This window comes from Zea mays, chromosome 5, assembly GCF_902167145.1.
Source record: "Zea mays cultivar B73 chromosome 5, Zm-B73-REFERENCE-NAM-5.0, whole genome shotgun sequence".
Lineage (NCBI taxonomy): Eukaryota > Viridiplantae > Streptophyta > Magnoliopsida > Poales > Poaceae > Zea > Zea mays.
In genome coordinates this window covers 131,416,803-131,440,368 of record NC_050100.1, presented here as the reverse complement: position 1 = coordinate 131,440,368, position 23,566 = coordinate 131,416,803, and positions in this window count along the sequence as shown.

Genomic DNA, 23,566 nt, shown 5'->3' with positions numbered 1-23,566 from the left:
CTTAATTTTTATGAAAGACCCACTACCCATGGCAAGTTGATGAAAAATACTTCCAATTGCCATCCACCTCTCCATAGACGTTCTCACCCACCCAAACCCAACCAACCGGACATCTCCTCCTCCCTAATGTTGTCCTTCAAACCCTAGCCGCTAGCTACAACATCAGCTCGATTTTGCGCCACCATGGATCCTGTTGGGGGCCTTCATCTTCCGAAGGTCCTCAAAAACATGATTTAACAATGTCTTCCAAGTGTGGCATATGAACAGGTACCTTCGGACTCGGGTTAAAAGCATATACAATGTGAAGAGCATAGTCGTGATGAAGGCTGGTGTTGCTCCGAAGCTACGCGCAAGGGAGCTTCGGTGCAATGGCGGAAAAAGGAATCGACTTAAAGGGGAAAAGGCTATTTAGTCCTTGTTGGTTTATCCATGAGTCAATAGTAAATATAAAGGGCATGAATGTAAATTTACACAGGCTGCGTCCTGTGCCTATAAATAGATGAACAGTACCCCCGTACTGTTCACGCTGATTTGTACTCGCTCATGCATCACGCTTGTACTCTCCTTCTGTCAAGACCGAAGGTACAAATGTAATTCTATAATATTTCTGTTTATCCATGATAATATAATAAAAAGATGTGATGATAATGTTATATAATTATCCATGTTGTCTCTTATATTTCATATGCTTCTTCTTTCATTAACATAAGCTGCGATAAAGAAGGTATGTCCTTCATGACATTCGTCTGAAGATCATTATATCCTAAGGGAAATAATGCTTCGAAGAACGAAGGGATTTAACCTTTAACATTTCGTGTTGCCTTGTTCTTAATTCATAGCATTTGAGAACAAGTCCCCAACATTGGCGCCCACCTCCGGTGAACCCATTCGACCACCTTCGGCAAGCCCTAACCTTCGTCATGCCGCCGAAGAAAGCTTCAGCGCCAGGGGCTGTTGCACTGCAGCCACTGGACCCAAACCAGGAAACTCTTTCTCTCCGAGAGGCTCGAAGCTAGAAGATGAAGGCCATAAGTCCAACACTCCAGGAGGAGGAGTTGGACCAAGAGATCAGGGACATGGAAATCATCCATCAACAAGTGCAAAGGAAGAAGGAGAAGATGGCTTGGTTGGCCGATCTTCAAAGGAAGATCGACGAAGCTACTGAAGAAGTGCGTCATCTTGCTCAAGATGAACAAGACCGAAGGCCCCAACACAGGGAACTTCGTCAGGAAGGCTTATTCAACGAAGATGGATGGTATGATGATTTTAATCATGATACCTTTACTTTTGATGATGCTTCTCCCTTGGCAGCAGAACTGCAGGCTATCCCATGGCCGCAATCTTACAAGCCACCTCAGCTACAATGTACGATGGGCACTCAGACCCAAAACAATTTCTGATGAGCTATGAGGCAACAATATCCTCATGCGGAGGCAATGCAGCTGCATGGCCAAGTCCTTCGTCATGGCAGTCCGGAACGTGGCCCAAACATGGTATTCTTCCCTTCGGCCAGGGACAATCATGTCGTGGCAGAAGCTCAAGGACATGCTGGTGACCAGTTTCCAAGGCTTTCAGACGAAGCCAGTCACAGCTTAGGCCTTGTTCCAGTGCACGCAAGACCATGAGGAATACCTCCAGGCGTATGTCCGAAGGTTCTTGCGACTGAGCGCACAAGCGCCCACAGTGCCTAACGAAATTGTCATTGAGGCCATGATTAAGGGTCTTCGGCCAGGACCCACGACTCAGTACTTCGCCAGAAAGCCCCCACAAACTCTGGAGAAGCTGCTTCAGAACATGGATGAATATATCCGGGCTAACAATGATTTCCGCCAAAGAAGGGAGGAAGCTTACAGATTCTCGGAGATGACTAGGGCTACGGAGGAAGAATCCACCTGCGGCATGTTAGGTCAATCCACAATTCCAGCCAGAATGACGACAAAGGAAGCCAGCTTCAGAGGCCACACTACACCTCGCAATCTTCGGGGCAACAACCAAGTTCTTTCAGGCCGCCAGCTCCAAGGGGCAGAGACGCCAGGGGCTTCAAAGGAAGATATGGGGATCAGCCCAGGAAGATTTATTGCTTATTCTGTGGTAAGGACAAGGTCCATACTACAAGAATGTGCTAAATCACCATTCAGAAGCAGAAGGAGATCGCAGAAGCCGAAGCTCGGCAGAATTAGCCGAAGCAGGTCTTGCACACTTCTTCATGACACTCTCCCTACATACCAGAATATGTGGGCAATCATCATGTAGCTTCTGTTGCTTCGGCTAGCCATTCACAGGCTTCCTGGCCACAGCTCCCACCCCCACCACCACTGCAACCGACCTATTCCCAAAGTCAGCAGTCAGAAGGGCGTCAGCACACTCAATAGCAACGGGAGTTCAGGGAGGAATCCGAAGCTCGCACAGTCAACAGTATAGTGCTAGGATCAAAGCACATTTATTGAGCAATATCCTACCCCCGAAATACTTTTATGTTCTATGTCATTTTGTTTTTCAATAAGGAACAATCAATGTAAATCTAGTTTTAATTTCTTATAATAATTTCGCTTCTATCACAATTAAATATATCTTCTTCACAAACTTACGAAGCTCAAAAAACTGCCGAAGCTCAAAAATCATTCCTAAGGGAATGCAGAGCTAAAAATCGCTGAAACTACAAAAAGTCGTTCCTAAGGGAGCGCAGTGTAAGTTTTCTGCTCAAAAGTCGTTCCAAAGGGAATGCAGAGCCAAATACCGCCGAAATATAAGGCGAAGAAGTTCAAAAGACGTTCCTAAGGGGATGCAGAACTTATACCGCCGTAATAGAAGGCGAAGAAGTTCAAAAGACATTCCTAAGGGGATGCAGAACTTACACCGAAAAATAAGCGGTGAAGCCGAAAAATAAACGTCAAAGAGATTTCGATCGTTCCTAAGGGGACGCAGAGATTGTGTGTTTCAGCGTGGGCGTGTGGGTGTGTGTCTTCGGCATTAGCATCATTCTTTGCATCATATCATCACATCATCTGGCATAGCATCACATCATATATCATATCGCACCAATGACACGAATTGAATACGAAGTCGATCTTCAGAGAATGCTTTATAAAAATGAAAATGTGCTAAGGCACAAAGTAAGCTGAGAAATACAGTTTCATCAGCTCTGTTGCAAAAGAAGGGATCCCTTGTTTACGAAGCATGGATATTTTTACGAAGCTTGGATGTTCTTACGAAGCATGGATATTTTCACGAAGCATGGATCTTTTTCTTTACGAAGCATGAAAAGAAGGGAAGGTGTTTTTTCGCCGAAGGCTCAAAAACGGTTTGTATATAAAAGTTTCATGCATCGCAAAGAAGTGAATTACAAATAATTTACATATTAGATTCAAAGATATACACATCGAATATTACAGTTTTGTTACAACAAAGCTACATTGACCATCTAAAAATGTTTTTATAATAAGTACTAGTCCTCTTTCAGGATCTTCTCCGCAACTTCATTTAGCAATTTGTTAACGACTTCATCAACAATAGATTCGGCCATATTGATGATCTCCAGTGCTTCCTTCGTTTCTGGACCAGCCAGGGGATCGAACGACTCCGATGGCTGAGATAATTCAGCTACAGAAAAAAATTAATTAAAATTAATCAATCCGAAACCACAAAAACAAATGCCGAAGCTAAAAGCCGCGAATCAATACCTATACGTCTTTCATGCTTTGCTGCTTCCTCGGCTTGTTTTTCTTCCGCTCGGGCGTCATGAATGTCTTTTTCGCTTTTCTTCATAATTTCGTGAGCCATCTCGACCACCATTTACCCAGATGTCATTGTAAAATTTCCCACCCATTAAACTTGCTTCAGCTGAGGGATCCTTTGTGTCATCCACGGAGAAGGCAACTTCGGCCTGGGCTAGGGTCTTGACATGGTCGCATCCCGCCTTCTCCAGGATGGCTGAAATTCCCCTTGCACCGGAGAACACGTAGACATCCCCGCGGTCACTTAAAATTTCTTTGAAAGCTTTGGCCTCTCCACTTATCCATTCGATAACACCTTTAGGGTCACCTCGTATGAAGTTATCTTTGTTAGAATAGGCACCCACGTTGGCGAAGCTAGCCTTTATTTTCTCCACGCAGCCCAAGGATTTTTCAAAACATCTTTCCTTGGATGAGCGAAGTTCTTCAACTGTTTTCTCTAAATGGTTTTTCCAATATTCACTGATCTCCTGGTTAGCTTCTGCGAGAGCGCATTTTTCTTTGGCTTCTGCAAACTGCTTTTGAAGGCCTTCAATTTCATTCTTTTGAATTTCGGCTTGAGCATTGAAGCTAGCTTCATCTTCTTTCACTTTGTTTACCAATGAAATCAATATTTTGTCTTTTTCAAGACCTTCGTTTCTTAATTCAATTACCACTGAACGAAGGTTATTCAGAGCCATCGTATATCCTTCATCTTCAATGTTTTTCTGAGCCCTTAGCGCATTGCTAAGAATTAAACCCTACAAGAGGAAGACAGAATTAGGTAAAGTAAATAAAATATTTCGTTTTCAAATATAAAATTAGCTTTTATACCTTTATGCTATTATACGCTAAGCTGTCATCAAGCTCATCCTTCGATAAGATCGAAAGACCGTCTTCTAGCTTCGGGAATCCGATGCTTCTACCTATCTCCCGGTAAACGGATATTTCTTTATTATCTGGGAGACAATACAAAAAATCTTCTTACCCACTGCCATTAAACACTAATGCCCCCTTCGGATATTTCAATTTTTGGGCATAGTGTAGTGCTTCTAGCTTTTCTTCTTGAGAAAGTCCCTTTCCTGAAGCAAGACGAATGATGTAATCAATGTTTTCCTTTGAAGCTTCGGGAGCAAGAGTTTCAACCTTTTCAAACGCAATTTGCTCTGTCGCCTTTTCTTCAATTACAACATGCTCTGTCTTAGGGGGCACTGAATGCCCAGCTTCGGTTTCAGCTTGAATTGTTATAGCCTCGACTTTTGCCTGTTTTGTTTCAGCTTCGGGTTGCGCTTTCGAAGCTTCGACAATTTTTCTTGGAGTATAACTCAAGGTTTTTGTTGTTTCTAACACAACATCTAGCACGTTTGCCATCCTTCTCCTCTTAGGACTTGCGGCAGAACCCTTTTGTGCCTTCGGCACTGTCACCTTTGATGAAGGGCTCAAAATCTCTGGCATTTTTGTTATTTCTTCAATTTTTGACCTTTTAGCCTTATCTTTGTCAGCCTTCGTTTCAACTAGCTCAACCGAAGGTACCTTCCGCATTGTAGCCAGCTCTTCAGTCCTCTGTGCAGGAGGAGCGGTCTCTTTTGTTTTGGCAACTTAAGAGGCCCCTTCATCAAATTTAGGTATCGCAGCTGGTTTGATGTAACGCGGTCGGTGGGTCAGAACTTTCAACTTTTTTCCCTTTGGCACAGGCTCGTCTGGAGTGGCCGAAGTAGCAGCTTTCCTCTTTTTCCTTTGTCCCCACAGCGGGTAGCGGTAGTCGGGGTAAACAAAGCCAATCGCGTCAAAAACTCTGTTCAGTCTCTTCTTTCCCTGACCTCCGAAGGCTGCGGACAGTGCATTATCTTTTGCCTTGGAATATGCTCCAAGCAGTTCATCACTTGTAGCTTCGATACACTTCTGTCAATCATCATTTGGTTCATCAAACTTATCCCCAAACCTGAATGTATACTTCAGCCGGACCAAATCACCTTCGCTAGAGTTAGTGATGGTCTCCTTCGGCATTTCCCAGTTTTCCACAAGCGGCCACACCCTGAAGGCTATATGTTCTTGAATTAAATCCCTTGTCCCAATAAAAGAGCAAACAGTGCTGAAGGCCCTCTGACACGCTTCGGCGGCATCATCAATTTCAACCTTCGGCCTTCGGAGGCCGAAGCGGGACCAGATGGGGCGCATAATGACTTCCTTAATATCTTCCCTTGCTTTCAAATCATTTTTCACATAAAACCATTCTTCCATCCAAGCTCCGAGCCATCTTTTCCGAAATGTTTGCACTGGGTGGCTTGCGTTGGGACGGGCGATAAATCCATAACAATCGAAGTTGTTGTGGTACTGTTCTTTACCCATGGCCTTCGTCTCATATAGAAGTTCGTGCATACTGCAGAAGCACTTGGCGCTTGGCTCTAGCCCTTGACTTCTCACCGCCCAGACAAAAATCCCCATCCTTATTATGGCTTTGGGGTGATCTGATGAAGGAAGATTTGGTACGTCTTCAGCACTTCAACAACAAACTTACTCAAAGGGAACCGAAGCCCGGCCTTGAAGAAGCTTCGGAAAATCACAACTTCGTTCTCCTCAGGGGCAGGGACGTTGTTGTCTCCACCAGCCCTCACAATAGACATATCCCGAAAGTACCTTCCCCTCATGTTTTCGAGATGACTCCATTTGATGGTCGTTTTTCCGAAGATTGAATGACTTGGCCTCCAGGGCCGATCCTCAGAATCTTTCTCCCCACTTTTCACATCATAGCTATCACTATCACCAGTATCTTCGGACAAGCCCTCCAGTATCTCTTTAGTAATCTTCTCTGTATTTGTTTTTGCCATTGACTCGACAAATCCAGCAATATAAGAATCCACAGCCTTCTTCTCCTCAAAAAGCTTCTCCTCCTCAGTCAGCTTCGTCTCAGCAGCAACCTTCTTGTCTTGAGACATTTTTTCTTCAGAAATGGTGAAAATGCGTCTTTTAAACCGAAGCTCAGAGAGTTTGAAAAACTAGCAAGCGCTAGTAAGCAAGAGCCATAAAATTGAGAAAATAAAGCAAATGGCACAAGCAGTGTATCAAATGTAGCTGGTGTGAGTTCTTATCTATACGCTCAGCGCGCTGCAAAGTGGAGGGCCCCATCTGTCATTGTCTGTTGCTATTCTAGCAAAGGGAAGGTGTTTTTTCGGACCTTCGGCTTAAGGCCTTCGTCCATGTCGCAGTCTGAATTCGTTATCTTAACAAATTAATAATGCAAGGGGCTACTGTTGGGGGCCTTCGACTTCCAAAGGTCCTCAAAAACATGATTTAACAATGTCTTCCAAGTGTGACATATGAACAGGTACCTTCGGACTCGGGTTAAAAGCATATACAATGTGAAGAGCATGGTCGTGACGAAGGCTGGTGTTGCTCCGAAGCTACGCGTAAGGGAGCTTCGGCTAAGTGGCGAAAAAAGGAACCGACTGTGGGGGATAGATATCCCCCGGGTCCACTAAAGAGTAAAAGACCTCACGAAAGGCCCAAGGGCCCAATAAATCATAAGGTCATTCTTTCGTGGGCCTGGGGAGAGATAACCAGCAGAGCAGATCGACATGAGGCCGGATTGATGTAAACCCGGACGACCCACAACGTCGAGCGAGTGACCACAACAGAGATCCGACTTTCCCGCGCTGGAGCCCCCATGCAACGGAGCCATGCGAGGATAAGTCGGCAGGATTACACGGAGATAAACTCAAGAAGTTCACTATCTTTTAGCTACTCGTTGTTATCATATCCACATGTATTGCCCCACGGTCGAGTATATAAGGCCTAGGGGGCACCCCTTCAGAACGATCGACCCTATTACTTAGCCACCCACGTCAACTCTCTGCACTCAGAGAGCTCTCTTGTAACCTTGTCCACCAAGCATACTCACCAGGACGTATGGTGTTACGCATCTCTAAGCGGCCCGAACCTGTAAACCTTGTCCACTGTCCCTCGTGCAATCGGCATGAACCATTTTGCTACAGTTGTCGACACCGTCCTACTCCTAAAAACACCTTGAGGGGCAACACCGGGTGTGCGGTCGGACCCAAAACACCGACAGCTGGCGCGCCAGGTAGGGGGTGTGTCGACAATCCAAGCTAGCTCAATGGCCGTCACCTTCTACAGCAAGATCACCCTGCGTCCCGGATCCGTATTCTGCTTCGGAACAATCTCATCCGTAGCGGATGAAGAGGGAACTCTACACCGCATTGCGGATCCGCCGGAAAAGAAGTCTCCTCCAACAAACTCCGAAAATGTCGGAGAAGCGCAACCTCCAGCTCTCCGGAAAAAGATCGTCTCCGAAAAGTCGGGGGCCGAGGGCTCGCTGACCCGGAGAACTCCACTGTCTACTTCTCCGACAAAAGAATGGACACATATCGCGAGGAAGAAGGAGACCAGGGAGAAGCAAGTTGTTCTTTCTGTTCCTCTGCCCTCAAAGGAGAACGGAAAGAAGGTCGCCACGACAGCAACACCATTCTACCCCGACGTCCTCTTCATCGGGAGAGTGGAGTCACCTACCGTCTCCGACGACGAGCCGACCGCACCTGGAGAAGAACCGCCTCAACGAGAATCCCGCCGACGGAGGAACCGGCGCAGGAACATTCGACGACATCACGCGGCCGAAGAACGGGATCCGGAGCAACCTGTCTCGCGAGACGAGGTCTCGGAGATAGGAGAGACTCCGGAAGAACGCGTCTTCAGAGAACGAAGGAACTCCCGATGACGTGATCGCCGACGGGCTCAGGAACAAGCCGAGCAAGATGCAAGGCAACGCCGGGAGAATCCATTCTTCGGGCGCAACCTGAATCCCGACTTCGCCCAAGCTATGAACACGCCGAGCGAAGTCGGGGGGGTACTAGCTCGGATAGCCGATGGACTTCCTCGGACTCCCGACGCTGAGGGCTACCGACGACTGTTCACCCAGGCGGCCAACCATCTTCTACCGCTTGCTCACCCGCCGAACGATCTACGACACACCATCAACAGTCGCCGAGACGCGCGAAGCTCCATCAATGCTTCGCGCGAACGGCGGCATGAGAACGAGATTCGCCGCCGGGAGGAGTACGACAGGGATCATGGCATCCCGGCTCAGAGCCAGGCCACCAGAACTGAGTCGGCAACGGCCTCAACTGGCGGTACCACCCGGGGACGGTCGAGGAACCACAACCACAACTCCCCTCCCCGGGACAGACATCATCCCCGACGACAGGAGGACACGTGTGGAGTATCTGCTCTTACTCCGCGCCTTAGGGCCATCCTGTGGCCTCCCAACTTCAAGGTATCCAATGTCGACAAATATGAACCTAAGCAGGATCCAGGGGGTTGGCTAGCCGTCTACACCACTGCTGCTCGAGCTGCCGGGGCGTCTGAAGACGTGATGACCGCGTACTTACCCATTGTCCTTGGGCAAGACGCGCTGCAATGGCTGCGACATCTACCCCGACACTGCATCGACGACTGGGGCGACTTCAGTCGACGTTTCACCGCCAACTTCCAGTCCCTCTCCGACAAGCCGGCGCAACCGTGGGACCTCAAATCCATCAAGCGCCGGGGGGACGAGACTCTTCGGTCGTACCTCAAAAGGTTCCAGACCATGAGAAATCGTATCCCCGAGGTCACGGAGGCGGCCGTGATCGAGGACTTCTACAGAGGATCCAATGACTCGACTTTCGTCCGAGCAATACTACATAAGGCGCCGACTACCTCCGAGGAGCTGTTCCGGGAAGCCGACCTCTACATCACCGCCGACAAACGGGCCTAGGACCTCATCGGAGGAACAAAGCCCGCACCGGCAGCACCACAACGCGACGCGAACCAGCAACCCGACAAACGATGGGAGAAGAGGCCTCGCGAAGAAGTACACGCCGCCGGGCCACCTGCCTCTCGCGCCCGAGGAGGACCTCGTGGAGGCGAACGCACGCTGGACGACATCCTCGACGCCCAGTGCCCGTACCACAAGGACATGCGCCATACTCTTCGTAACTGTCGGGACTTCAAGCATTCCGTCGGACACGGCCGACCCTTCCAACCTCTACCTCCTCCTCCGCCGAGGGGAGGACCAGATGAACCACGACAGCCCCATCAGCAAGAGGAAGGAGGAGGAGGAGCCTTCCCACGCGTTGACAGGGAGGTCAACGTCATCTTCGGCGGACATGGGTCGCAGGAGAACAAAAGACAACAAAAGCTCAACGGTCCTCCCGCCCCATATCGGTGGTCGAAACACCCGATCACTTTCACTCGGGAGGATCAATGGCTCAACTTCGACCATCCAGGCAAATACCCGCTCCTCGTCGATCCGGTGATCCGAGAGAGCCGGGTAAAGAAGGTGCTAGTGGACGGGGGGAGCAGCATTAACGTCACCTTCCCCCGGACACTTCAAGGCTTGGGAGTTCACCTCAAAGAGCTCCACGAGTCGGACACTCCTTTCTTCGGCATCGTGTCGACGGAAGGGGAATACCCGCTGGTCCACATCTACATGCCAGTCACCTTTGGAACTCCGGAGAACTACAGAACCGAGTTCCTAAGGTTCGAAGTGGCGAACTTCGATTGCGGGTACAACGCCATCATTGGGAGGCCGGGGCTGGCCAAATTCATGGCCATCCCTCATTACACGTATATGATACTGAAGATGCCAGGGCCGCAAGGAATCATAACTGTGCGCGCCGACTTCCAAGGCGCCGCAGAGTGTTTCCGAGTGGCCTTCCAAGCAGCCCTCACCACCAAGCCGTCGGCGGTTTCTTCAACACTGGCGAACTCTAAGCCTGAAGAGGACCTTGCAGTACCGGCAAACAAAGCTCAGGCCGCGACTTCTATGTGGCCGACTGAAGAAACCAAGAGGATCAACCTGGGGTTCGCTGATGAACGCAAGACTGCCATCATCAGCTTGGACGACAAATAGGAAAGCGCGTTCGTCCAGTTTCTACAAGATAACCGAGACGTATTCGCATGGCAACCTGCGGATATGCCGGGAGTCCCAAGAGAACTGGCCGAGCACAAACTGAAGGTCTACCCCCAGGCAAGGCCGATTCGGCAAAAGCTACGTCGTTTCACGCCCGACAAGAGAGAGGCCATTCGCGCTGAGTTAGCTTGCTTGGTCACGGCCGGATTTATTAGAGAAGTGTTACACCCCGAGTGGTTAGCCAACCCTGTTCTTGTACTCAAAAAGAATAAAGTGGATTGGCGCATGTGCGTCGACTATACCGATCTCAACAAACACTGTCCGAAGGATCCCTTCGGGCTCCCGAGGATAGATCAGGTGGTGGATTCCACCGCTGGGTGTTCTGTGCTGTCTTTCTTGGATTGCTATTCCGGATACCACCAGATTAGTTTGGCGAAGGAAGACGAGGAAAAAACGGCGTTCATCACTCCGTTTGGTGCTTTCTGTTATACCTCCATGCCGTTCGGCCTCAAAAACGCTGGAGCGACTTATCAGAGAGCCATTCAAACATGCTTAGCCGATCACTGGGGCAAGCGTGTGGAGGCCTACGTAGATGATGTGGTAATCAAAACGGAGAATTCGGAAAACTTCATCGAAGACTTGCAGCTGGTTTTCAACAGCCTGAGACGATATAGATGGAAGCTTAATCCCGAAAAATGTGTTTTCGGGGTACCAGCCGGAAAGTTGCTCGGGTTTATCGTCAGCCACCGAGGAATTGAGGCTAATCCGGATAAGATTGAAGCTATCATGAAGATGGAAGCTCCTCGATCACAAAAGAAGGTTCAGCGACTTACTGGATGTATGGCAGCTCTGAGCAGATTTATATCCAGGCTGGGGGAAAAAGGTTTGCCATTTTACAAGCTACTCAAGAAGGTGGATAAGTTTCAATGGACTTTAGAAGCACAAGAAGCTCTAGATGCACTGAAAAAATTCTTGACAACACCACCAGTACTGAAGCCACCCCGGAGAGCTACGTCAACTCAACCAGCTGAAGATTTGCTACTGTATATCTCTTGCACGACTCACGTGGTAAGCACCGCGTTGGTAGTCGAGCGAGTAGAAGAAGGACATGCCTATCCAGTACAACATCCTGTTTACTTCATCAGTGAAGTTCTAGGCCCCTCAAAGAAAAAGTATCCTCAAGTCCAGAAGCTATTATACGCAGTACTTCTAACTGCCCGCAAGCTACGTCACTACTTTGATGACCACAAAATCATAGTAGTCATCGGTTTTCCAATAGGGGGTATTCTTCACAACAAGGAGGCCATTGGCCGGATAGCCAAATGGGCTTGTGAATTGGGATCTCATGACATCGAGTTCCGACCTCGCACTGCCATCAAAACTCAAGCACTGGTTGATTTCGTATCAGAGTGGACTGAACAGCAAGTACCAGATAACCCAGAGACTGCAGAAGTATGGCGAATGTATTTTGATGGCTCGCTGAAGCTGCAGGGAGCAGGAGCAGAGATTCTCTTCACCGCACCTAGAGGCGAACACCTCAAGTACGCCCTCCAGTTGCTATTTCCGGCCTCCAACAATGCAGCCGAGTATGAAGCTCTGATCCATGAATTGAACATCGCCATGTCATTGGGCGTCAAGAGATTGATGGTATACGGAGACTCTCTGGTAGTCATCAGCCAGATAAACAAGGAGTGGGATTGTTCAAGCGATTCAATGGGAAAATACCGCGCTGCCGTCCGAAAGCTGGAAGATAAATTCGAGGGTTTGGAATTTCATCATGTAGAAAGAGATCGGAACACAGCAGCCGATGTACTGTCCAAGTTAGGATCCAGTCGAACTCAGGTCCCACCCGGAGTCTTCGTGCAAGAAATTCTACAGCCGAGTATCTCAATGGATCAAACAGAAGAGTGCAACATCATAGATCAACCCGAGTCAGACTCTGATGACTGGAGAAGGCCGATCATTAAATATATAAAGAATGAAGAAGAACCAGATGACAAGAACTCGGCAGAGCGCATTGCCAGACAGTCGGCTCACTATACACTCATTGGGGAGACATTATACAGAAGGGGTGCATCAGGCGTCCTCATGAAGTGCATTCTCCCGTCCACTGGGAAGCAACTTCTGGAGGAGGTCCATGCTGGGCAATGTGGAATACATGCAGCCTCCAGAACACTAGTCGGGAAGGTCTTCAGGTCAGGATTCTATTGGCCAACAGCAAAGAACGATGCAGCCGAGTTAGTTCAGAGGTGCGAAGCTTGTCAATACTTGTCAAAGCAACAACACATGCCAGCACAGCAACTGCAGACCATACCAGTAACTTGGCCTTTCGCATGCTGGGGACTGGATATGATTGGACCTTTCAAGAAAGCTCAAGGGGGATACACTCACGTATTGGTAGCAATCGATAAATTCACTAAATGGATAGAATTCAAGCCCATTACTTCTTTAACCTCTGCTAAGGCCGTGGAATTCATACAAGACATAATATTCAGATTCGGGATACCAAACAGCATCATAACTGACTTAGGATCCAACTTCACAAGTTCAGAATTCTTCGACTTCTGTGAGCAAAAGAGCATTCAGATCAAGTATGCATCTGTAGCACATCCAAGAGCCAACGGGCAGGTTGAGCGAGCCAACGGGATGATATTGGAGGCACTCAGGAAAAAGGTCTTCGATAAGAATGAAAAATTCACAGGAAAGTGGATAAGGGAATTGCCCTATGTCGTTTGGAGCCTAAGAACCCAACCTAGCCGAGCCCTGCATGGAAACAATCCTTTCTTCATGGTCTATGGGTCGGAGGCAGTGCTACCCGCCGATCTCAAGTTTGGGGCACCAAGGTTGATCTTCGAAAGCATAGCAGAAGCTGAGGCCACCAGGCTGGAGGACATTGATGTACTTGAAGAAGAACGGCTAAACGCGGTAATCCAATCAGCACGGTACCAGCAGACTCTAAGGCGCTATCACGACAAGGCTGTGCGACAACGATCCTTCTCAATAGGAGATCTCGTCCTCCGCCGAATTCTAACGGGGGAGGGACGGCACAAGTTATCGCCCTTATGGGAAGGACCCTTCATGGTAGCAGAAGTCACTCGGCCCGGATCTTATCGTCTCACTCAGATGGATGGCACAGAAGTTGGGAACTCCTAGAACATAGAACACCTCAGAAAGTTTTACCCCTAGCTATGTTTCAAAAACTGCTGGGACGACAATGTACTCTGTAAAGCGGAAAGATGTCATCAATAAAAAAGAGGTTTTAAAGATACTCAGTTTGTTTACGATTGACTTGCATTCTTACTTAACTCGGGGTGACCACTATGCCCTACTAACGGAGCAATCGACTTAAGCCGGCAACGACTTAAGGCGGTGCAACATGCTCACGCTTACTTAACTCGGGGTGACCACTATGCCCTACTAACGGAGCAATCGACTTAAGTCGGCGACGACTTAAGGCGGTGCAACATGCTCACGCTTACTTAACTCGGGGTGACCACTATGCCCTATTAACGGAGCAATCGACTTAAGTCGGCAACGACTTAAGGCGGTGCAACATGCTCACGCTTACTTAACTCGGGGTGACCATTATGCCCTATTAACGGAGCAATCGACTTAAGTCCACAACGACTTAAGGCGGTGCAACATGCTCACGCTTACTTAACTCAGGGTTACCACTATGCCCTACTAATGGAGCAATCGGCTGAAGTCAGTGGCGACTTAAGCCGGTGCGACATGCTCATGTCTATGCAATTTAGGGAGACCACTACGCCCTATTAGCAAAAATAATCGACTCAAGTCAGCAGCGACTTCAGACGATCTGACATAATTATGATTACTCATACAGGGATGACTTCTATATCCCGCAAACAAATTTCATAATCATCGCGCGTCATTTCACTGCTGCAAATTTATGAACTGATGTCCTCTAACAAATACTTGATCATGCTAACCGCGCGCTCAAAGCACGCAAAATGTTTCTCTATTTCGCAATGTCTTTCTCAGGAGCGACCGACGAAGAAGGGCGACTCGAGGAATCAGGGGCAGCATTCACATCAGCCCTTATGTCTTCAGGAACAACCACGCCGGGTCTCCTCATCAAGATTCGTCCCGCCCGAATAGCCTTGTCCATGGCTCTATCGCGCTGGGCTCTGAGAGTAACAGAAGTCTCTTCGGCAACCTTAGCAGCCAGTCGAGCAGTTTCTAACTCTTGAACAATGGATTTCTTGGAAGCTCGGAGTTCTTTGATGGTAGCATCCTTTGCTGATATCAACTGCTTGAGGCGGGTCACTTCGTCAGCGGATTCCTGTAGCTTACTGCGTTGATTGTCCAATTCCTCCATAGTAAAGCGGTGACTCCTCTCCAAGATGGTCAGCGAGTTACTAGAATCACGATACAATCTGTCAAGACTGTCACGAGAGGCAACGAGGATATGCTTTTCTTCCTGCAAGCAAAAATCAACTCCTTCAAGAACCAAACAAGTAATAGGAACACAGCAAGGCAAAGCACAGTTCTGTAAATTACCTTTTCAGAATCGAGCTGAGCATGAAGAGAAGAACTCAGTGCATTGGCGTCATCCAAGGCAGCGGAGACCTGACCTAGTTCAGTTTGGCTCTGAGAGTATTTCTCCTCGAAGTCAGCACACCGCTGGACCAATTCAGCCTGATCTCGGGAATGTTTTTCCTCAAGAGTTGAAATCTGCCGAGTCATTCCTAGCAAAGGATAATCAAACAAAACGGGGTCAGAAGGTAAAGCAGTCCACAGTGAAGGCAAAGAAAAGCAAAAAGACATTAACCAGCGTTGGTTGCCTCCAATTCAGAGACGCGATGTTGAAGTGACACTGGATTCCAACATGCAAGAGACGAAGCTACTTCTGGGACGGAAGCACCCTGTAGCCTCAGCTGGCTAGCCATCCCATCCACCAAAGCCTGATGAGGAAAACAGATGAGTGTAACGACAGCAGTTCATACAATGTGAAAATCAAGCTAAAATACATCACAGTACCTGGAGGTTGGAAAAGAATGAAGGGATCCCTAAATCAGGAGAGATCAGTTGATAACCAGGCGTAAGACCACCACCCGAAGCAGCTTGCAACGAACCAGTAGGAATCAGCTCGGTGCCTTCAACAGAGCCAAACACTCGATCAGCAGGGGACGCTGCCCTATAAAGCGACTCCCTGGTCCAAGGTTTGAGCTACCACCATACAGCCAGAGTGTGGAGGAGATCCCGCATGAACGTCCATGGAAGTACAGGAAGGAGACCCTGCTCGGGCACCCTCGGGGTCTGGGTCATAGTTTGCACTGCCCACTTGAGCTGGATCATCCCCGGCAGCACCCTCGGGGGCTGGGCAGTGGCTTACACTCTTCACCCGAGCTAAGTCATCCCCGGCGACACCCTCGGGGGCTGGGCATGTGTCCGCACCGTTCTTGAGGTCCAAGCTCTCTGCAGTAACCACCTCTAAGGTTGACGGGCCCTCAGCTACTTCCATAGGACCAGGACGATCCAAGTCAGTCTCCCGACCCTCGAGATCGCGCTCTAAGGTCGACGAGGCTCGGGATGACCTCAACCCAGCATCGGGCACGTCAGCGCAAGCCTCCATTGCACCATCATTCACTGGCTCCGATAACAAGTCCTCTGGGACCATATCCTCTAGAGTCTAGAGTCTGATCAAAGTTGGCCAGGGACAGTTCTTGCAGACCAATGAGGGCAGACAAAGCAGGAGAGGGAACTCCACTACTTTCACCACTGGCGATGAACTGCCGACTATTTTTCCGAGTCAAAGGAATCTCATTTTCTTCCTCATCATCATCCACATTGGCAACACAAGCAGCACCCCCATTGGGATCAGCAACAGATGGGGCACCCACATTAGGATCAACAGCGGGTTGGGTACACCCATTGGGGTTAGCGTCAGAAAATCCAGTCGCAGGCACTTCTTCAGCAGCAGGAACCGAGGTACCAGCGTCCTGATCAAAACTGGATACTCGCCGGAGGCGTCTTCTTTTCTTCTTCTGCTCATCAGCAGAAGGATCAGGCTGATTGGCTCGACAAGGGCGCCTCGGGCGAGTACTGACAGGCTTTTGAACATCCAAAGTCGTTTCAGCCTCTGGGAGGGGCGCCACTACCAACGTCCCAGCAGGAGCAGCGTCGGATGAATCCTCAGCTAGCAAATCAAGCATAGCGCTTATCTCTACATCACTAGGGTTCAGGGGCACCTCAAAATGGACCTGCCGTTCGTCATCAGGAATCTCCACAAGCGAGGCAACCAAAGCACCAACTTCTTCAGCAGAGGGTCGCACTCTAAGGCCCAAACTGCCATCAGTAATGGGTGGATTCGACACAAAAAGGGCGAAGGCTTTGGGAGGAGGCAGGTTCCAGGCCGAGTACGCCACTGGAGCACCAACATTTGACACTTTGCCCCTGAGGATCATTTCAAGTCGGCTCACCAAGTCTGCAGAAGGAATTCTCCTGTTGGTAACCCGAGTTGAGTCAGCTAGCCCTCGATACAGATAAGCTGGATAGGCCCTGTCTTTCAGTGGCTGAATATTCTTGAAAACAAAGTCAGTAACCACAGCTTCAGCAGTCAGACCCCTCTCTTTCAGCAGTCCAACTTCAGCTAGCAACACACCTGCCTCAGCTACCTCCTGATCTGTAGGAGACTCGGTCCAGCTTGGGGTGCGAACGTCCGGCTGTCTTCCCGACCGGGAGGGGAGAGAATTCCCATAATTCTCAACTATGAACCACTCCAGGCGCCATCCCTTAATACTGTCCTTGAGGGGGATCTCGAGATATCCAGTTTTCCTCTCGCGGCGCATCTCCAAGCTGGCACCCCCGACCAACTGATGTTGTCCCCCGGCCATCCCAGGGCAACAATGATACAAGTATTTTCATAAACCGAAATGTGGCAGCACGCCAAGAAAGGCTTCGCATAAATGAACGAAAATGGAGATTTGCAGAATTGAATTGGGGTTCAAATGGGTCAAGTTAATATGGTAGAAATCAAGGAGGCCGCGGAAAAAGGGAGAGATGGGAAGGCCAAGGCCGCGGAGAAGAAAAGGGGCGTAAACAACGGACTCATGGGTATCCTCTGTCGGAACAGTAAACCCATGGCAAATCCGCCAAGAACAGAGTTCTCGCGGAGGGAGAACCCCGATAGATACGAGGTGGAGAAGTTCAGTTTCAGAAATGATAGACATGTGGTTACCTGCGAAAGGCAACTGGCTGTTGGGGTCGATTGGAGGAATCACCACAGCAGACGAGCTAGAGGTTTTCCTCTTGGGTGCCATCTTGATTCTACCAACGAGCAGAGTGGGAGGCGAATGGCAGAGTGGATTCGGAAGCGAGAAAGCAAGAACTAGGGCACGGAAAGCAAAGGCGGCTAAAAGCGCAGCTCTTATGGGATATTCTCGAGCCAGATACCGTTTCAAAAAGTGCCCAGTCATCACCCGGCAGTTATTTCCAAAACCCCGGCATGCCACGTGGAAACCCGGCAGTTATCCCCAGAACACCGGTGCGCCACCTCATCACTCGGCCATCGTCCTCAAAGTGGCTCGCACGGCCTGCTATCACTCGGCGTTGCCTCCAAAACGCCGATTTCGTGTTCAGTCGCTCGGCGTTACCTCTAAAACGCTGACGTCGCCTTTCAGTCGCTCGGTGTTACCTCTAAAACGCTGACGTCGCCCTCTGGCATCGTCTCAAGTCGCTCGGCATTACCTCTAAAATGCTGACGTCGCTTTCCAATCACTCGGCGTTGCCCCTAAAACGCTGATATAGTGTTCAGTCGCTCGGCGTTACCTCTAAAACGCCGACGTCGCCTTTCAGTCGCTCGGTGTTACCTCTAAAACGCTAACGTCGCCCTCTGCATCATCTCAAGTCGCTCGGCATTACCTCTAAAATGCCGACGTCGCTTTCCAATCACTCGGCGTTGCTTCTAAAACACTGATACAGTCTTCAGTTGCTCGGTGTTACCTCTAAAGCGCCGACACCGTCTACAAGTTACTCGGCAGCTATTTCTGAAAGCATCAGTTTGATCCCCAAGTTATTCATCTAGTGTCTCAAAGGAATCAGCTTCACAAACAAGCAAGACAAGTTATCAAGGAGAAGCCAACGTCATTCTTTCATTAAAAAGAAAGATAACAAACTTACAAATCAACTCTTTACGAGTTGATACTTCCCTATTACTACCACTACATTACATTACTGCTACTACTACTACACTACGCTATACTACTCTAAATTACTACTACATTATTCTAAACTATACTATACTAATATCTAAAAGACCAGTGACATCTAGCCACTGGCCCTGTTGCTGCCGCCGCCGCTGCCACCTCTGGTGCTGCCCCTGCTGCTGCCGCCCCGGTTGCTGCCCCTGCTACCGCCGCCATCATCGTCCCTGCTGCCGCCACCGCCCCTGCCGCTGCCGTCGCCGTCACCGTCGCCACCGTCGTCGTCGTCGTCGTCGCCGTCGTCGTCATCGTCCTCGTCCTCGCCGCTGCCGTCCGAGTCCTCCTCATCCGAGGAGTACTCCGACTCATCCGAGCCCTCGAGCCCGGAACGCTCGACGGCCCGGATGTACGTCCAGACCTCCGCCGCAAGCCCCTGGGAGTCGTCTGAGTCGTCAGACGACTCACGCAGGGGGATGGGAGCCGGAGACCCCTCAGACTCAGAGGAGAACTCCTCCTCTGAGTACTTCGAGTCACCAAACTCCTCCGATGGAGGAGTCGGCTCACGCTTGCGCTTGTTGTTCTTGCCCATGGTGGAAGCAGACGGGAATGAAGAAAGGGAAGCAACAGAGAACAGCGAGAGATGTGAAAAAGCCAGAGAGACAACGACGTTATTTATAGAAGGAGAAGGCAACCGCTCACCTCCAACCGCGGTCACTGAATAGTCGCAAAGCATTCAATAAGCACTTCAACCCGTCTGAAGACACGTCAGGCGGCTAACGCCGTTTCACGCAACACAACACCCATTGGGACTCCAGTCAACAGCGCGGAGGATATGATTACACTCGCCGTCACATCACATTACTACTCAGAAGCAGCCGGCTAAAACACTCAGTGTACCAAGCCGTCCCTTGCCCACACCCATTGGGGGGGGACGCCCAGGAATTATCAGTATATTTTTCAAAACGGTCACATCTGTGCAGGGCACGCAGTGAATACCTCAAGACAAAAATGAGATATCAGTAAGGATAAGAGGAAAGCCAAATATAGCCAGTGAAGTACAAAATATGGCCGACAGAAGCGACGTGAAGACTAGACAGAGAACGTCCAATCAGTCGCAGAGCAAATAAATTGCACTACCTAGCAAGATATGGATGGATTGCGAACTCGGCTACTAAAGACAAAATATATGCTGACCTCTGAAGCAAAATATTGATGACATAATGCTGACCTCCAAAGCATAATGCGAATAGCTTCATGCCAATTTCTACAAACAGAAAGGATAATTTTCAGCAAAGAGACACGGAAGGAAGACCTTCGAATGGATTATCTCCGGTGCACCCCATGGATTATCATTCCAAGCCAAGATAGTGCTGATTTCTAAGGCGTGGGACAAGATTAAAAGGCCAACCCTCAACCAAAACGCAGGAGCACAAATGGAAATAATTTCTGGGGAAGACCTTCGAGCAGATTATTTTCTAAAAATCTACTCGAAGCTCGGGGGCTACTCCGGTGCACCCAATGAAGTTCAGAATCCTACAAATTGAAATGCCGACCTCTAAGGCACAAGCACGAAACTAAGCTTCGGTCAGCGAGTGATCGAAGCAGGAGAAGACAACAGGAAGTCATTTTCTTCAAATCGCCTGCAAGCTGGACCTGGGATCTTTGGGCTGATTACCTCTAAATTAACCCAAAGATCGGGGGCTTGTGGGGGATAGATATCCCCCGGGTCCACTAAAGAGTAAAAGACCTCACGAAAGGCCCAAGGGCCCAATAAATCATAAGGTCATTCTTTCGTGGGCCTGGGGAGAGATAACCAGCAGAGCAGATCGACATGAGGCCGGATTGATGTAAACCCGGACGACCCACAACGTCGAGCGAGTGACCACAACAGAGATCCGACTTTCCCGCGCTGGAGCCCCCATGCAACGGAGCCATGCGAGGATAAGTCGGCAGGATTACACGGAGATAAACTCAAGAAGTTCACTATCTTTTAGCTACTCGTTGTTATCATATCCACATGTATTGCCCCACGGTCGAGTATATAAGACCTAGAGGGCACCCCTTCAGAACGATCGACCCTATTACTTAGCCACCCATGTCAACTCTCTGCACTCAGAGAGCTCTCTTGTAACCTTGTCCACCAAGCATACTCACCAGGACGTAGGGTGTTACGCATCTCTAAGCGGCCCGAACCTGTAAACCTTGTCCACTGTCCCTCGTGCAATCGGCACGAACCATTTTGCTACAGTTGTCGACACCGTCCTACTCCTAAAAACACCTTGAGGGGCAACCCCGGGTGTGCGGTCGGACCCAAAACACCGACACCGACTTAAAGGGGAAAAGACTATTTAGTCCTCGTTGGTTTATCCATGAGTCAATAGTAAATATAAAGGGCATTAATGTAAATTTACACAGGCTGCGCCCTGTGCCTATAAATAGATGTCGTACTGTTCACGTTGATGCATCACGCTTGTACTCTCCTTCTGTCAAGACCGAAGGTACAAATATAATTCTATAGTATTTCTGTTTATCCATGATAATATAATAAAAAGATATGATAATAATGTTATATAATTATCCATGTTGTCTCTTATATTTCACATGCTTCTTCTTTCATTAATATAAGCTGTGATAATGAAGGTATGTTCTTCATGACCTTCGTCTGAAAATCATTATATCTTAAGGGAAATAATGATTCGAAGAACGAAGAGCTTTAACCTTTAATATTTCGTGTTGCCTTTTCTTAATTCATAATATTTGAGAACAAGTCCTCAATAGATCCCAACAACGCCGATGATAACCTTTATGAAGCTTGGGAGCACCGAAATTTGTTGTCGCGGCGTGAGCTCATCTTCGATTTGAGCGTAGACTATGTCGGCAGCCTTGATGTGGGTGACAGCTTGGGGCGTGGCGTTGGACACGGCAGTGGTGTATCATGGGGGTGCAGAACTACTGGTGTTGGACGTCCATCAACCAGCTTGGGGCGTGGTGTTGGGCGCTGGTAGTGGTAGCCTAGCGCGAGGCACCGGCGCTGGATGCAGCTATGTCTCCCTCAAGTCCAGCACTAGCGCACCTACAGGTACATCGAGTTGGTACTTGCTGAGTTAGTACTTGCTGCCTCTATCCGCCGGCCAGATACTCTTGTCCCAGGCCGATTGCTCCGCCACCGCTTGTTGCCTGATCTGGTCGTGGTTTCGTTTGCCCTCGGCGCCATGGCAGACGGTTGGGCAAAAGCTCAGCACGTACGCGTGCGCAGACGAAGTCTCGGAAGAAGCCTGGATTGAACTTTTCGGCCTCCAGTCCAGGCGTCCAGCCTTTTCTTTACGTACTACGTGTGTGGCAGTTTGGCTTGACGTGTGTTCATCTCATCTCATCTCATCTCACGCCATGCGGTACCTAACCAATTTCAGAAACTAACTAATTTCAGAAACTACACGTGTGGCAGTTTCATCACCTAACTGATTTCAGAAACTAATTGCTCCCTAAAGCTTTCCAGTTTTTTAATGACAGCAAGAACTAGCATAATAATTAGGTTACTAACTGAACAAAGAAATTAAATTACCTTGTATGTTTGTTTATCTCCCACAGATTACTTAAATTGTTCTATTTTTTAACTGTTCTGTTTTATTTTCCTATGCTAGGTGTTCCTGCAAATGGACTATCACCATTAGGGATAGGGTGTGGCTGTGGAAAGCGAGCATCACAGGGTTCACAGGGATCTATTCGTTCAGTTCGTGGACGTGGTCATGCTTCGAGCTCACAATCCTACAACCCTCCACGCTCTACTTCGCTCGATATGGATCTGAACCTTAACTTCGAGCCCACCGCTGATGATGTCGAAGAAATGATTCATAGCACCACGGTATATGTTTGTACAATTGTTTTTTATTCCATCATGCATTGCTTGTAGTTACTATTTAGTAGGGATGGCAATTTAATCCGTGGATAGAGATATCCGTCGGATATTCGACCCGACGGATCAGGATATGGATATGTTTTTTGACCCGCGGGTTAGACCCGTATCCGATCCGAGATAAAGCAGACATGGATTTGGATATTAAACCTCACCAGCGGGTAATCCGTTGGATATCCAAAATTAACCATTAGTCTATTATTGTCAGCCCACATATGGACACCAATGAACAAATCGTCAGCCCACCATTGTCCATTGAGCCCAAGCGCCAGGCGCCAGCCCACTACCCACCAAGGCACCATTCCGCCAAAGACTCAAAGTGGCAAACACCCAAACCAGGACACCAATGTTCTTATAATTTAGTTATCGAATCTGATCATTGATTTAACCATTTATCTATTTTGTTGTTTGCCAGGATGAACATGATTCTACTATCATTGACTAAAAAAATTCAAACACAGCTCAAGCGCTCAACACTACACTCGGATCAGAATCAGAAGGCAAAAGTCTTAAGTCCAAAAGCAGACATGTATTTGTTGTCATATATTTGTTTTCATGTTGAGACATGTAGACATGTATTTTTGTTATGTTAAGAATGTTGCTTGTTGAAGGACATGTATATTTGTTTAATTTTTTATTAAATTTTTAAGTTGTGTATGATATTGAATTGAGAACAAATTTGATTAATTATGTTATTCAATTGCTGAAAATGGTTTTTTGTTATATTCGATGGATATCCAATGGATATCCGAAATCCGATGAGCATGGATATGGATATGAATTTCTACTCGTGGGTATAGTCACGGGCGGATATTATCTATGACCGTGGATATGACTGCGCGCAGATATTTTCAATATCCGATCCGAATCC